The following is a 15709-nucleotide window of genomic DNA, read 5'->3' as shown; positions in this document are numbered from 1 at the left end:
TGCTGTCTAGATTTGTCATAGCTTTCCTTCCAAGGAGTAAGCGTCTTTTAATTTCATGGCTTCAGTCATGGTCTGCAGTGATTTTGGAGAAAATAAGATCTGTCACTGCTTCTAGTTTTTCCCCATCTATTTGCCATAAAGTGATGGGACTGAATGCCATGATCTTCGTTTTTTAAATGTTGAGTTTTAAGCCAGCTTTTTCACTCTCTTTTACCCTCATCAGGATGCTCTTCAGTTCCTCTTCATTTCTGCTATTATAGTGGTTATCATCTGCATGTCTGAAGTTGTTACTTTAAAAAAGTAAATGTATTAAAAAAAAACAAAAGAGTAAGTGTAAGTCCACTCACTGAATTTGGCCCCCCAGGCAGTTCGAATGCTATGTTTGAGTGGCGAGGGTCGAGTTTGCTACAAAAAGAAAAACGAACCTCCAACAGAAAGGAAGGGCAGATTCATATGGACCATTTCTGGAAAAAACACTAAGATGAGAAGGGGTAATTTAACATCCAAATGAAGTATAGAGGGAAAAGAAGGGTGTTTTGAACCATTTCTTGTTTAGCTGGATCGAGTGTGCTCACACAGACAGCTCGGCTTCCTTGGGTTCCCCAGATGTCCTGAGTGAAACTGGGAAGGGGTCCTGATCACCCAGGGTTGCTGTGGTGGCAGGAACCACTCCTGGTCCCAGATTTCCTTCCTCCTTCTAGAAGTGTCTGCGGCTCAAGTGGGTGTCTCCCTGGGACACTTGGGGCAGGGAGACAAGCGATGGTAAAGGCAGGGCTGGATAGTGTGAGATCTGGGAGGCCGGGCTAGAATTCCAGGAAGCTCGTACAGATTTCAGATTCTTTCTGGACTTGTCTTCACGCAAACATGTCTCCGGCATGATTTCTGGCGATAGTCAGAGGCTTGTGGAACCAGAGCAGGCACTCTTCATGTCGAGAGCTGATGCACAGCATTTTTTTTTCATTTTCCTTAAGAGCATGTGTGCTCAGTCTTGTCTGACTCTTGGCAACTCACCAGGGTCCTCTGTCCATGGAATTTTCCAGGCAAGAATACTGAAGCAGGTTGCCATTTCCTCCTTCAGGGGACTTTCCCAACCCAGGGATCAAAGCTGTGTCTCTTGTGTCTCCTGCATGGCAGGTCGATTCTTTACCACAGCAAACTTAGTTTAAAAGAACCTCTATATGCTCCATCTCAGTTGAGCAAGTGAGGCAGGTTATCACTGACCCAAGGTTAGACAAGGCCCAGCTAGGACTTCATGGCAATCACACAGAAGACAAAAACCAGACTAGAACCCAGGTCTTCAAGTCAATTATCCAAGAAAGTGCACAGGGCTCCCTAGGGCCCAATACCAGCCCTCCAAGGCCAGGTGGGCCCAGGATCCCCTAGATGGGCCAGTCCATCAGCCTGTTGCTGGCTCTGAGAACTCTATGTCTGGCCATGTCCCTCACCCCTCTCCCAGCTGCCGTGACTGGCCCCTCCAATGTTGCCAAGGGGTGTGGGGGACTGTGGCAGAAGTGGGTATAAATATTTATAACGTTATGCATTAATAAAACACATATTGAGCACAAAGTATGGATTCCTGCTTTGAAGATCAAGGTGACCTTTGATGGGTGCAGGGCTGATGGGATGCAGGGCCCCATCTCTATATATGGCCATGTTTTGGGGGATGAGTTTCTATGACTCTTGGCTCTCCCCAGCCTCTTGCTAAGGTGGTTCTCAATCAGGAGCAATTTTATCCCCAGGGCACATTGGGAGATGTCTGCAGGCATCCTGGGTTGTCAAAGCAGGGAGGAAGGTGCTCTAGCCTGCAGTGGGCAGAGACCAGGGTTGCTGCTGTGTATCCCAGGACACACAGCACAGCCCCCACAAATGTCAGTGGTGCCGAGGCTGAGAAACCCTGCTCCCAGGCAACAAGCCTGGGCTCAGGAAAGGACTCCCTTGACAAGGCAACTTGCTCAAGACCTCATGCTAGTGGAGGCCAAGCCTAAGGTCAGGGATTCCAGTCAGGTGCCTCCAAAGCCCCCATTCATTCAAGGAAAAGCCATTATGTTTCCTGACATTTCATTTCTTTTCCTTTCATTGTTGATTTCTTCTCCTATAGAATGGGGTCACGGGACTTCCCTGGTGGTCCAGTGGTTAAGACTCTGCATTTCCAATGCAGGGTATGGGGTTCAACCCCTGGTAAGGGAACTAAGATCTCACATGCCACTCATGGTGTGGCCAAAATACTATAAATAAATAAATGAGTAAATAAATGAAAAAATTTAAACTTGGATCGCAATACCTATCGAGTAGTATTATTATGAAGATTAACTCATCTAAGGCATATGAAAATGCTTTGTAAACTGGCCAAGTACTGAACTAATACCAGTTATTATGAATAATCAGATGGTGAGTAACCACACGGTACAAGACAGTCCGTATCTGATCTTGTAGGTTATGGACCGTGCTGGGATGTTGCTTCAACTCAGCCAAGAGAGAAAGCTTCCCTTGTGGCTCAGACAGTATAGAGTTTGCCTGCAATGAAGGAAACCCAGGTTTGATCCCTGGGTCGGGAAGATCTCCTGGAGAAGGAAATGGCAACCCGCTCCAGTGTTCTTGCCTGGAGAATCCCATGGACAGAAGAGCCTGGTGAGCTCCCCTTTGCATCTCTGCGGTAGACGAAGGACAGTGGTGTCTATCTCACTGTTGTTTCTTGTTTATAACACTGCTTGGCCCATAGGAAGTACAGAGTAAACTGTTATTTTGCTACCGTTATTGTTGCTGTTCTGCTATCTGTCACCTGCTTCCCACAGTGCTTTTTGTTTTTAAATCCCTGTATGAGCTCTCTGTACTTTTTTTTAGCCACACCAGGTCTCAGTTGCCGCATATGGGATCTAGTTCCCTGACCAATATCAAACCCAGGCCCCCTGCATTGCAGGTGCAGAGACTTAACCACCCGGACCACCAGGGAAGTCCCTACAGTGCTGTTTGACAAACTGCCTGTAGCAACTCCCCACCTGGGAACATTTTTGTCACATTTTACTCTTTGTAGTAAATGTCGCAAATTCCAATCAGATTGAGGTCAGGACTGTTTTGTTGCACCTCCACTTCCTAACACAGTGCTATGGACTGAATTGTGTCCCTCAAAAAGTCATGCGTTGAAGACCTAACCTTCCATGTGACTGAGTTTGGAGCTAGGGCCTTTAGGAAGGTAATTAAGGGTGAAGTCATAGATGAAGTCATATGGGCGGGGCCCTGATCCACTGGGATTGGTGTCCTCATAAGAGTGAGAGACCCTGTGGAAGACAGAGATCTCTCCCATGCGTGCACACAGAGGAAAGACCACATGAGGTCACAGGGAGAAAGCAGCCACGTGCAGGTCAGAAAGAGCTGTCACCAGAAACCAAGCCTGACAGCTGGTTGATCTTGCACTTGAGAAATTAAAGTTGTGTTGTTTAAGCCACCTTGTCGGAGGTATTTTATTATAGAAGACACATGGAGTGCACACAAACTTTGGTGGAAAAAACAAGTGAAAGAATAAATACATTTCCTGCTCTTGAGAATCATACCACCTAGTAGAAGTCTGTCACCAAGTACTCACAGTGTAATACTTGTAATTATTAAAATATCTACTGGTTCAACCAGTATTTATTGACCCTTTACCATGTGCCAGGCACTGTGACGTTACTGAGGATAAAGCGGTGAATGAAATAGGGTCTCTTCTGTCACATCTGATGTGGGAGACAGCAAACAGCTTGATATCCAATCAGGGAGAGGAATACAGCAGGTGAGAGGGAAGGAAATGGTGGCGGCTATCTTTTGTACAGGATGCCTGCGAAGTGCTTTCTGACCCAGTGGTATTTGAGCAGAGACCTGAAGGAAATGTGGAAGGAACTGTACAGGTATCTGAGGGAAGAAGGGCCAGGCTGAGACGGGCAAAAGCAAAAGCTTGAGCAGGGAGCTGACATGTTCATGCAAAGGGGGCCCCTATGGCTGGAGCGAGACAGGAAAGGCTGAGCAGGGCTGAGGTCCCCATGGAGCACCAGGGCCCCCACTGGCTCAGGTGTCTCCTCCAAGCCCTGAGAGGAGCCTGGTCATGTCTCGCTTGTCACCCACTTTGTAATTTACACAGTTGAGATATTCCAGCTGAATTGGGCCTCCTGCCTCCTTCTGTCCTGTTCCCTTCCATGGCACTTACTCCCAAGGTGGGTGGTGTCACCTGTTTGAGTCTTTGGTGATCCAGAAGAGAAAAAGCTAGGAAGCCATTAAGTGGTTGGTGGAGTGTTTTATTTTGGTTTTTGAGGGAAATGTCTTTCTTTTATTATGGTAAAATAGAATGACATAAAACTACCATCTTAGTTGCTAACCCTAACCCTAACCCTAACTACCATCTTAGTTGCACTTCCCTGATGGCTAGTGATAATGTTGGGTGGTTAGAATAGGAAACAGGAGTCCAAAATGGTGCTGGCTAAAAGACAAGGAAGGGAAAAGCCCTCGAAAATAGAAAAAAGGAAGGTCAAAGGAAGGTCCGAGGACCGTAGTGAGGACTTCAGGTAGAACAAACAGAATTTCTGGCTAGCCCAATTTGCATAGGGCAGGCCCAGGGGGAGGGAAAAACATATAAAAAGAGGAGCCAAAGGGCTCTCTCTCTCTTTCTCTTTCTCTCCCGCACGCTGGGGCATTCTTATCTTCGCGTCTTTGGGTCGACATGCCCTCACGCCTTGAGGATGGATTTTCCTGCTATTATCTAACCTTTTCCCTTTCACTATCTTAATAATTTTTAAGTGTGCAGTTCAGGGATATTAAATTCATTTGCATTATTGTGCACCCATCCTTGTAAGTCTTTTAATCGAAATATTGTTGACGTACAATATTATGTGAGTTTCAGGTGACTGCATAGTGATCTGATATTTGCATAAACTAGGAAATGCTCACCACAATGAGTCTATTAGTGTACAAAGTTATTGCAATATTATTGACCATATTTCTTATGCTGTGTACTACATCCCTGTGACTTATTTATTTTATAAATGGAGGTTTATAAATCTTAATCCCTTTCACTTATTTCACCCAGACCTCACCCCATCTGGAAATTACCTGTTTGTTCTCTGTGAGTCTGTTTCCGTTTTGTTTTCTTTCTTTGTTTGCTTTGATTTTTAGATTCCACATGTAAGTGAGATCATACAATGTTTGTCTTTCTCAGACATTCTTTTTTATGGCTGAGTCCGGTCCCATCACTTCATGGGAAATAGATGGGGAAACAGTGTCAGACTTTATTTTTGGGGGCTCCAAAATCACTGCAGATGGTAGCTGCAGCCATGAAATTAAAAGACGCTTACTCCTTGGAAGGAAAGTTATAACCAACCTAGATAGCATATTCAAAAGCAGAGACATTACTTTGCCAACAAAGGTCCGTCTAGTCAAGGCTATGGTTTTTCCAGTGGTCATGTATGGATGTGAGAGTTGGACTGTGAAGAAGGCTGAGCACTGAAGAATTGATGCTTTTGAACTGTGGTGTTGGAGAAGACTCTTGAGAGTCCCTTGGACTGCAAGGAGATCCAACCAGTCCATTCTGAAGATCAGCCCTGGGATTTCTTTGGAGGGAATGATGCTGAAGCTGAAACTCCAGTACTTTGGCCACCTCATGCGAAGAGCTGACTCATTGGAAAAGACTCTGATGCTGGGAGGGATTGGGGGCAGGAGGAGAAGGGGAAGACAGAGGATGAGATGGCTGGATGGCATCACTGTCTCGATGGACGTGAGTCTGAGTGAACTCCGGGAGTTGGTGATGGACAGGGAGGCCTGGCGTGCTGCGATTCATGAGGTCGCAAAGAGTTGGACATGACTGAGCGACTGAACTGAATGAACTGAATATTCGATTGTGTGTATATGCCACATCTTCTTTTTCCAATCATCTGCCGATGGTTGCTTCCATGTCTTGCCTGTTATGAATAATGCTGCAATGAACACCGATGTTTGTCTATCTTTTCAAATTAGTGCTTTTGTTTTCTTCAGGAGCTGACAGAGTGTTTTGAGCATTAAAGGATAGTGCATGTGTCCTGTTAAGACTACACCACTCTGAGGGGGTCATAGTACATCAGGACACTGGCCCTGCAAACCTCTGCATTTGAATGGAGTCACAGGGGTTTTTCTAGAGGGTGCAGGCAGCCTCACCCTTGGGTGGGGAGGAAGTTGCCATGGGGACTGGCCAGATAAGCAGTGAGGGGAGATTGATGTGAACTAAGGAGATCAGCAGGGCTGGATCACAATGGACTGTCGATCATCTCCCTTTTTCTTGGTTTTGTTGTTCTTAATAAACAGGCACCATATTAAAGTGGGAAAGCAGTGAGATCCACCAGTATCTTCTTACGCTCTTACTTGGCCCACACAGACTCTAGCAATGTAGCTGTCTTCTTAGTTCTTGGTCACAAGAGAGAGATCCTGAGGACATCTGGGTGACACCAAGGCAGCATATTCATGCTGTAGGGAACTGGCTCTCCACTGCACCCTAAAGTTCTGGGACCAGCAGGCCTGTCTGGGGTAAGGAGAGCTTGACGGATCTCTTTGACCATGACCCCTGGACACATTAGACATGAGTTTATGTGGTTTTGTGTGTGGGGGTTTGTGTACATGTCCCTTTCTACATCTTTCTGCCCTTCATTTCATTACCAAAGCACCATAAGTGGCTCTGTTTCCCAAAGACAGGTGGTCTTATTCTCGGAGGGGTCTGCTCTCTGTCCCAGCACGTCTCATCATTGTCCCTCGAGTGCACCATCTCATGTAAATAGATCCCAGGTGGCCTCACATCTGGCCCTTCTTTCATGTCTGAATATGTCTGAATTTCCAGGGGACATCCCAGGCTAGGCTCTCACTCTGGAAGCCCCACTCTCTGTACAAACATGTGTATACCCTATAAAGGCGTTATGTACATTCAGAGGTGTTTGTATATCTGGATGATGTGCCACGGCTCATGGAGCTAACCACAGGAACGTGCGTTTTGGTGTGTAGGCTAGAGTTTCTGCTCATGCCCACGTCCACACGATTGCCTTCTGGGACAGAATGACACGACTTCTCTCCCTTAGTGTAAACATGAAGAAGGAGATCCTTTCTGCTGTTTCAGTTACTCTTATTTTACATTAATCGGGGGGTGGGGGAAGAGAATTTTCCATTGAGTTTTTGGCTGATCATTTGGAGGTCTGTTGTCTGACGGTATTTCCTTTGTCTTCCTTCCGTTGTGTGTGTTTTCTACTCTGTTTTGACACAGGCATAATATTCAGTATCTACCATTCTCGTCGGTAAAGAGCTATATAATTTATAAAGTTCTTTGGCATACAGCAGTTCGTGTAAACATCACAGCAGCTTTGTTTAGAAGGCATTGTTTCTGTTTAATAGATGGAGTAATTACAGGCCAGAGAGTGTATACATTTACCCAAGGGCGCACAGATAGGAAATGGCAGTACCGGGACTTGAACCCTACATGTGTGTGCCAAGGTCGCTGCCCCAGTATGAGACTGTTGGTGACTCCTTGTGTTTTTGTTTGAGAACGTTCAGGTGGGTGGTTAATGCTTTCTTGCCACAGAAACACTAATGCTAAGGAAACAGTTCTCACTCTTGCTATCAGACAAACACAGTATTATTAGCTGTTCGAGAATGTCCATTTTCTAGCAGGGCTAGGCAACTTTTCAAAGCCAAAATTCCTGTTTTGGATGAAGAAGCATAATAATAAAGAATCAATGAGCAGTTTGAAGCTAGTTTGTATCCAGAAAAAAATATACCTTGGGGTTTTCCTGGTAGTCCAGTGGTTAAGAATCTGCCTTCCAATGCAGGGCATGTGGGTTCAATCTCTGGTCAGGGAACTAAGATTCCACATGATTTGGGGCAGCTAAGCCCGTGCACCCAACAGGAAGACCCAGTACAGTCAAAATAAAAATAAGGAAAATTTATAAACACATAAAGGACTGATGCTGAAGCTGAAACTCCAACACTTTGGCCATCTGATGCAAAGAACTGACTCATTGGAAAAGACCCTGATGCTGGGAAAGATTGAAGACAGGAGAAGGGGACGACAGAGGAGGAGATGGTTGGATGGCATCACCGACTTGATGGACATGAATTTGAGCAAGCTTTGGGAGTTGGTGATGGACAGGGAAGCCTGGCGTGCTGCAGTCCATGGGGTCACAAAGAGTCAGACACAACTGAGCGACTGGACTGAACTGAAAGTTTAAAAAAGAAAAAATACATCTTCCTACTGGATTATCAGTTGAAGTTCAAGGACCGGTAATAGAGATGAACATGGGTTAGCATAAACCAAAAGGAGGAATAAATAAAATCACAGGTTGTCTCAAGGAACCAAGGAGCAGAAGGCCGCCAGGCTAGGAGCAGAAAGCCACCAGGCTAGGACCAGAAACCATTAGGACATTTTCACCCCAGTTCTTGTCTCTGCTTCCCTCCGAGCATGTGCTGTGGTCTCCTTTCTGTTCTCAATTCAGACATGGTTTTTCTGCCTCTCTGGCCCTCCAGGAGGATTATGGAAATATGGCCACCTAGTATTTCCACAGCTTGAGACACCAGCAGAGGCTGACAGGCAGCTTTTTGGTCCCAATTCTCAATTCCCAGAAGAGAGAACCTGGGCCCCACCTTGGGGCCAGGTGTCCCCTCTGTTCTAATTAACAGGAGCAAGGAGAGGAGTTGGTCCCATAACAGTAACACCGTGAACCAGGGGAAGTTCCCAAAGGATGAAGAATAGCAGTTTTGCACTTTGTATGTGTCCTCAAAAGTGTTTATCATAACTGAGTTGCAGGAAAATTGTTTTTAAAATTTGGAATTAACCATTAGTGATAGTTCTGTATGACTTAATTTTCACTACTGTTTATAAAGAGTTCAGAAACTCTTTTTTCCCTCCAGTTTTTTTGCGATGTAACTGACACATGGAACTGTATAAATTTGAAATGTACAGCATAATGATTTGACATGGATACATCATGAAATGAATATTGTAAGAAGTTTAGTGAGCATCTGTAACTTCATGTAGATATAAAAGTAAAGAAATAGAAGCAAACTGTTTTCCTTGTGATGGAATTCTTAGGATTGACTCTCTTAACTTTCATATATAATATAGAAGTGAAGTGAAGTCGCTCAGTCATGTCCGATTCTTTGCAACCACATGGACTGTAGCCTACTATGCTTCTCTGTCCATGGGATTTTCCAGGCAAGAGTACTGGAGTGGGTTGCCATTTCCTTCTCCAGTATATAACATACAGCAGTGTTAATTACACTTATCAGTATTGTGCACTACATACCGGTACTTATTTATCTTATAACTGGAAGTTTATACCTTTTGATCACCTTTATCCAGTTCTCCCTCCTTCTACCTGCTGCCTCTGATAACCACAAATCTAATGTCATGTGTTTCCTTGTATGTTTAAATTTGAGAACATCTTTAGAGAACACCTAATCCACACCCTGTTATGTAACAGTGATGTAACCGACACTTGGAGGGTTAAGTGACATGACCAAAGTCACACAGCAAGTCAGTCGAAAGATGAAATTGGAACACATATCTGAATCCCAGAACTAGGCTCTTTTTATTGTATCAAGTTTCCCTACGTGATCTGGAAGTCTGATGACTGGTTTTGGATAGAAACGACATGTATCAGGCAGTGCTAGCTCCGAGAAGCCGAATCACTAGGAAGGATGTTGAATAAGGGCATTAAATTGACTGAGAAAGCTAGTTAAACAGTCTGAGTCCAGCTGTCCCTCCTGGATCTGGGGCCAAGCCCAGTGTCTCAGGGTGGGTGATGGAGAAGGTAAGATGAATGCAAAGTGGGGAAAAGAGGGGCAGCTGACCTCCCCCTGCCCCTCACTGAAGTCCACATCAGGCCACCCCATCTCCATTGTCACCATGACCTGCAGGAGAGGGTTTGGAAGAGCTGGAGGAAGAGATCCCACTGAGCTGGAGCTTCAGCCCATTTGCTTCCCGCACCAGTAATGGATCTATTGGATCCACAAAACCCAGTGGGAGCTGTGACCAGACCTGCCCTGTCTGGACCCTCTGGGAATAGTCGCAGCTGCCACCCCACCTCCATCTTCCACATCACGTGCAGATGCCTCTTGTGGGCAGCCCTCACCAGAAACACGGAAGAAAGGGAGTTGTGGGGCCCTCGCTCAGCCCCACCAGGTTGCAAAGCCACGACATTGCAGCCGATGGCTCTGGGGATGGAGCCTCCCAGCTGCCGCCCCTCCTCCGAGACCAGCTCTCTTTCTAGCTCTCTTGTTGCCACTCGCACCAGAACACAGGCAGCCAGAAGTCTACCATCTATGCTGATGTTCAGCGGGGGAAATGAGGTGATCAGAGGGGGCTTCTCACGGGCAACCTCTTTGCCTGTAAGTGATTCCCTAGAAGGTATCGACTCTTTGCTTGGGTTCACAGAACATGAGCATCTCCCTCCTTTGGAGGGTGGGGAGAGAATCGCTCCTCATTATGCACCCTGACTCATCCCCAGTCTCAGATAGAATCCATCTGGAGCAGCACAGGCATGGTAGCGGAACCTGTTCTGCCACTTTCTGTGAACTCCAGGGGGCGGGGTGGATGTGTCTGGCCCGTTATTGGCTAATTGTGTCAGTATTAGTTCCTCTCGTCCTCAGCTTTGAGCCTTAGCCACAATTCCAGCCTGATAAGAAAGTTCTGACATTTCACAATTCTCCCTTGGAGCTTTCCACAGACACTAAAGCTCCTACTATTAGGAACACCAATTAGGGAGCTTTTAGAAATATGTGCTTTTCAGCTGGGAAGGAAATACACATCTTCTGTCATCCGAAAAGTGATGGGGAATCAACAGAAAAACTGAATGTCCAAGATAGGTACCCTTCAGTTCAGTCGTGTCTGACTCTTTGCGACCCCATGGACTGCATCACGCCAAGGGAATAAAGAAGGGAATGAAGGACTTCCCTGGTGGTCCAGTGGTTAAGACTCCATGCTCCCAATGCACCAATGCAGGGAGCATGGATTTGATCGCTGGTCTTGAAACTAAGATCCCACATGCCACAGGGTGTGGCCAAGGCAAAAAAAAAAGAGAGGGAGAAGGGAATTGAAGCAACTTTGAGGCTTTCAGTGAAATGACTAGAGTCCTCTGGGCATCCTGGTTGCTAGGAGGAAGAACTAGGACCATGAATGGCAGAGGGAATGACTAACTTGCTGTCATACTTAGGATTCCAGAGGATAGAGGGTCATCATCCCTGCCCCAGGGCCATAATGTCTTCATGGCACTTGGCTAGAGGTTCCATTCCATAAGAGATCATAATTTGTTCCTCTAAACACCTACTCAGAAAGCTTTCTGCTTTTCTTTCTCCATAATCTCATCAGAAGAAAGGAGCAGATGTTTTTAATTCAGTTAATTTTCCTACCCCAATCACATAAAGAGAAATCTTTGGTTTCTCGGCAGACTTATGTCTCTGCATGTAAGTTGCCCTTTTAAGATGCTAGGCTGGTAACTTTCTTTCTACTTAGTTCATCCTCAGGCTGATTCCTTTCATCCCCGCAGGCCGATAGGAAGACATCCTCAGAGACACACCTGGAAATCTTGTTCTCCCTGGCCTCTGCATACCTCGGGCAGTCAGGTTCACACATAAAATTAACCACAGCATGACTTAACCTTTCTGAGTTTAAGTTTCTTCACCTGTAACTGGGACTAAGACTTTCTCCATCGCGGGGTACCTGTGAGGATCAAGGCGGTACCCAGTGTTCCCCTTCACCCTTTCTGTTCCCTTGTAGTGAGCACCCGTGGCAGGGGCTTTTATCCCCCAGGCCGATTCATGCTCTTTCTGACTTCTGCATCCTAGGAAAATAAGCAGAGAGCGTCAAGGTCAGTTTCTCTGAGCAATCAGGCTTGTCCAAGTCTCTGTTCCTGCTCCTCTCTGCCTAAAATGGGCTGAGTTTATTACCTTGAGGCTGCATATAACCTTCTTGGATTCAAGAAGGCAGAGATCAGAGAGTTCCCCTGTGTCTCTCTGGTCTAACCCATATTCTCCAGTGCATTTCCCCCAAGGCAACCCACATCTGGGAGTATGGAGGGCTAGGCGAACTATGACCAAATCATGCTTTGTTTCCCATCTGACTATTCTTCCCTGCAGAGAAGCCCCTTGGAGCTATGGGCCACGGGACTGAGAAAGTCCTACATTCCTGGGCATGATACAAACACTGGCAAAACCTCACTTCTAACTTCAAATACTGCCTTTCTTTAAGTAATACAGAACCTTTCTAAAGTCTTCAGTTCGGTTCAGTTCATTTCAGTCACTCAGTCGTGTCCGACTCTTTGCGACCCCATGAACCACAGCATGCCAGGCCTCCCTGTCCATCACCAACTCCTGGAGTTTACCCAAACTCATGTCCATCGAGTCGGTGATGCCATCCAACCATCTCATCCTCTGTCGTCCCCTTCTCCTCCTGCCCCCAATCCCTTCAGCATCAAGGTCTTTTCCAATGAGTCAACTCTTCACATGAGGTGGCCAAAGAATTGGAGTTTCAGACTCAGCATCAGTCCTTCCAGTGAACACCCAGGACTGATCTCCTTCAGAATGGACTGGTTGGATCTCCTTGCAGTCCAAGGGACTCCCAAGAGTCTTCTCCAACACCACAGTTCAAAAGCATCAATTCTCCGACGCTCAGCCTTCTTCACAGTCCAACTCTTACATCCATACATGACCACTGGAAAAACCATAGCCTTGACTAGCCGGACCTTTGTTGGCAAAGTAATGTCTCTGCTCTTGAATATGCTATCTAGGTTGGTCATAATTTTCCTTCCAAGGAGTAAGCGTCTTTTAATTTCATGGCTGCAGTCACCATCTGTAGTGATTTTGGACCCCAGAAAAATAAAGTCTGACACTGTTTCCACTGTTTCCCCATCTATTTCCCATGAAGTGATGGGACCGGATGCCATGATCTTCGTTTTCTGAATGTTGAGCTTTAAGCCAACTTTTTCACTCTCCACTTTCACTTTCATCAAGAGGCTTTTGAGTTCCTCTTCACTTTCTGCCAGAAGGGTGGTGTCATCTGCATATCTGAGGTTATTGATATGAATAACCTTAATGTTAAATCTATTTATGAATGAAATAACCACTGAGTTGTTGGAGGTTCAAAAGGAAGGAAACACATGCATATCTAAGGCTGATTCATGTTGATGTTTTGCAGAAACCAACAAAATTCTGTAAAGCAATTATCCTTCAATTAAAAAATAAATAAATGTAAAATTAACCAAAAAACCCTTCAACATCCAAAAAAGTACTTTAAAATTTTTAGTAAAACGTAGTATGTAATTGAATAGAAAATGCCCTAGAATATCCTTATTTCAGATCTGTGATTTGCACCTGCTCCCACCCACATGAAAAAGTCACTCCAGAAAAACAGGTAAACTGGGTCAATGCTGCTGTTCAGTCGATCAGTCGTATGTGACTCTTTGCAACCTCAGGGACTGTAGCATGCCAGGCTTCTCTGTCCTCCACTATCTCCTGGAGTTTGCTCAAACTCATGTCCATAGAGTCAGTGATGCCATCCAACCATCTCACCCTCTGTCACCCCCTTCTAAACTGGTGCGAAATATCATTTTGGAGACAGGGAATTTTGCCTTACGTTTGGGGACATGAAGCTCTCTGGGGGGCAATTTCTTATAAGCAAGAGCACACAGCAGGAGGCGGGTCTTGGGGCAGGGTGGTCTTCTGCTGTCATGTATCTCTGTTATTGTAAGAGTCTCACCCTACGCTTATGGGATTTCTGTATCATTACGGGCAAAGCTTTATGCCAATCTTGAAAAATCAAGAATTTTCTAAGGCATCCTAAACTCTGCTTGGGTGGAAGCAGACACTGCTTTAAGGCCACTGGAACTGAAGGAGGTGCTGAAAACAGGAGGCTTACAGAGGCGCTTCAGCTGTTGATGGTAGGGATGAACTAGCCATGTCCTGTGGCAGCGAAAGGAATTCTACATGATGGGAGCCACAGAACAGGCCTGGAAGGGGCTCAAAGTCATGGAAAGGCAGAATGACAAAGGAACCCTCTATCTTCAAGGAGGCGGCAGCTGTGTGCCCTGATGATGACTTGGCAATGACATGGTTTGAGAACTGAGACCCCAAATCCTCCAAAGTCCTGGAGATGAACAGAGGGACCCAGAAAAGGAGCAGGTACCAGAAGAAGAAAGTGGGACAGCACCCCTCTCAGCTGCTCTGTCTTGCAGGCAAACACATTCTGGATGCTGGTCACTGGATGATGTCATGATTGTCGTCCTTTTGACTTAAACACCATTTGAGTTTTACACATTCCAGGACTGAACATTTGCTTGACTTAAGAAGAAGCAACATTAGCAGAGGCAGTCTCTGAGTGGCAGGGTCAGAGGTGTTATTATCTTACTTTAATATATTGGCCGAACTGTCTACAATGAATATGTGCCACTTTTAACATTTTATAAAACACTACTTTAAAAAAAATCGTAATTACTGAAAGCTGTATTTAGACATTCTATTTGAGACTAAAGGAAGGAGATGCAGCCTGGGGAAGTCCAGGGGGCTGAAGAAGAGGGGACCCACAGTCTGGGTAGATGTTAGACTGGGAAGATTATGGTTGGAAGGTTCTAGGTTGTTTAAACCAGTGGCCCAGTGATATTATCAAGGAGCTGAATCCTTCCTCTCTCTGTTCTGCCTTCATCAGTTTCCGCTGCATCCAAAGCTGACTCCCCACATTCTGGCACAAACGGCTCCAATAATTCCAGGCTTCACATCTATGCACGGCGCCATCCAGCACAGCACTGTCCGGTAGAAATATAATGCAAGCCCTGTGTGTGATTTAAAATTTTCCAATAGTCATGTTTTTAAAAAGCGAGAAGAAAAAGGTGACGTTAATTCTAGCAACATACGCTATTTCACCCAATGTATACAAAACATTATCTCAGTGTGTAATCATTAAAAAATCAATAACCTATTTTGCATTCATTTTTTTGTACTAAGTCTTCAAAATGCAGTGTGTTTTTTAAAGTATTTATTTTGTATTTTTATTAATTTATTTTTGACTGCACTGGGTCATCATTGCTGTGCAAGGGCTTTCTCTAGTTGCGGCAAGTGGGGGCAACTCTCTAGAAGTGTGCAGGCTTCTCATTGCAGTGGCTTCTCGTTGTGGAACACGAACTCTAGGGTGTGGGCATTAGTAGTCGCGGCTCACAGGCTCTAAGCTCAGGCTTTAAGAGTTGTGCATGGGCTTAGTTGCCCCCTAGCATGCGGAATCTTCCCAGACTAGAGATGGAGCCCAGGTCCTCTGCAATGGCAGGCGGATTCCTAACCACTGGGCCACCAGGGATGTTCCAGCATGCGTTTCACATGTGTTTTACACTTAAAGAGGGCTTCCCTTGTGGCTCAGCTGGTAAAGAATCTGCCTGCAATGCAGGAGACCTAGGTTCGATCCCTGGATTGGTCAGACCCCTTGGAGAAGGGAAAGGCTACCCACTCCAGTATTCTGGCCTGGAGAATTCCATGAACTGTAAAGTCCATGAAGTTGCCAAGAGTCGGACATGACTGAGCGACTTTTACTTTCACTACACTCAAAGAATATCGTAAGTCAGAGCCGCATTTCAAGTGCTCGATAGCCTCATGTGTCCGGTGGCTCCTGTACTGGGTAGGACAGATCTAGAGCAGAGGAAAAGTCCTTCTGTCCCAGCGTTTCCAGCTAGCGTGGACATCCACTCTGATTGGACTG

This window comes from Bubalus bubalis, chromosome 1 (genome assembly GCF_019923935.1).
Source record: "Bubalus bubalis isolate 160015118507 breed Murrah chromosome 1, NDDB_SH_1, whole genome shotgun sequence".
Taxonomy (NCBI): domain Eukaryota; kingdom Metazoa; phylum Chordata; class Mammalia; order Artiodactyla; family Bovidae; genus Bubalus; species Bubalus bubalis.
The sequence above is the reverse complement of the archived record's forward strand: the minus strand, read 5'-3'. Positions refer to the sequence as shown.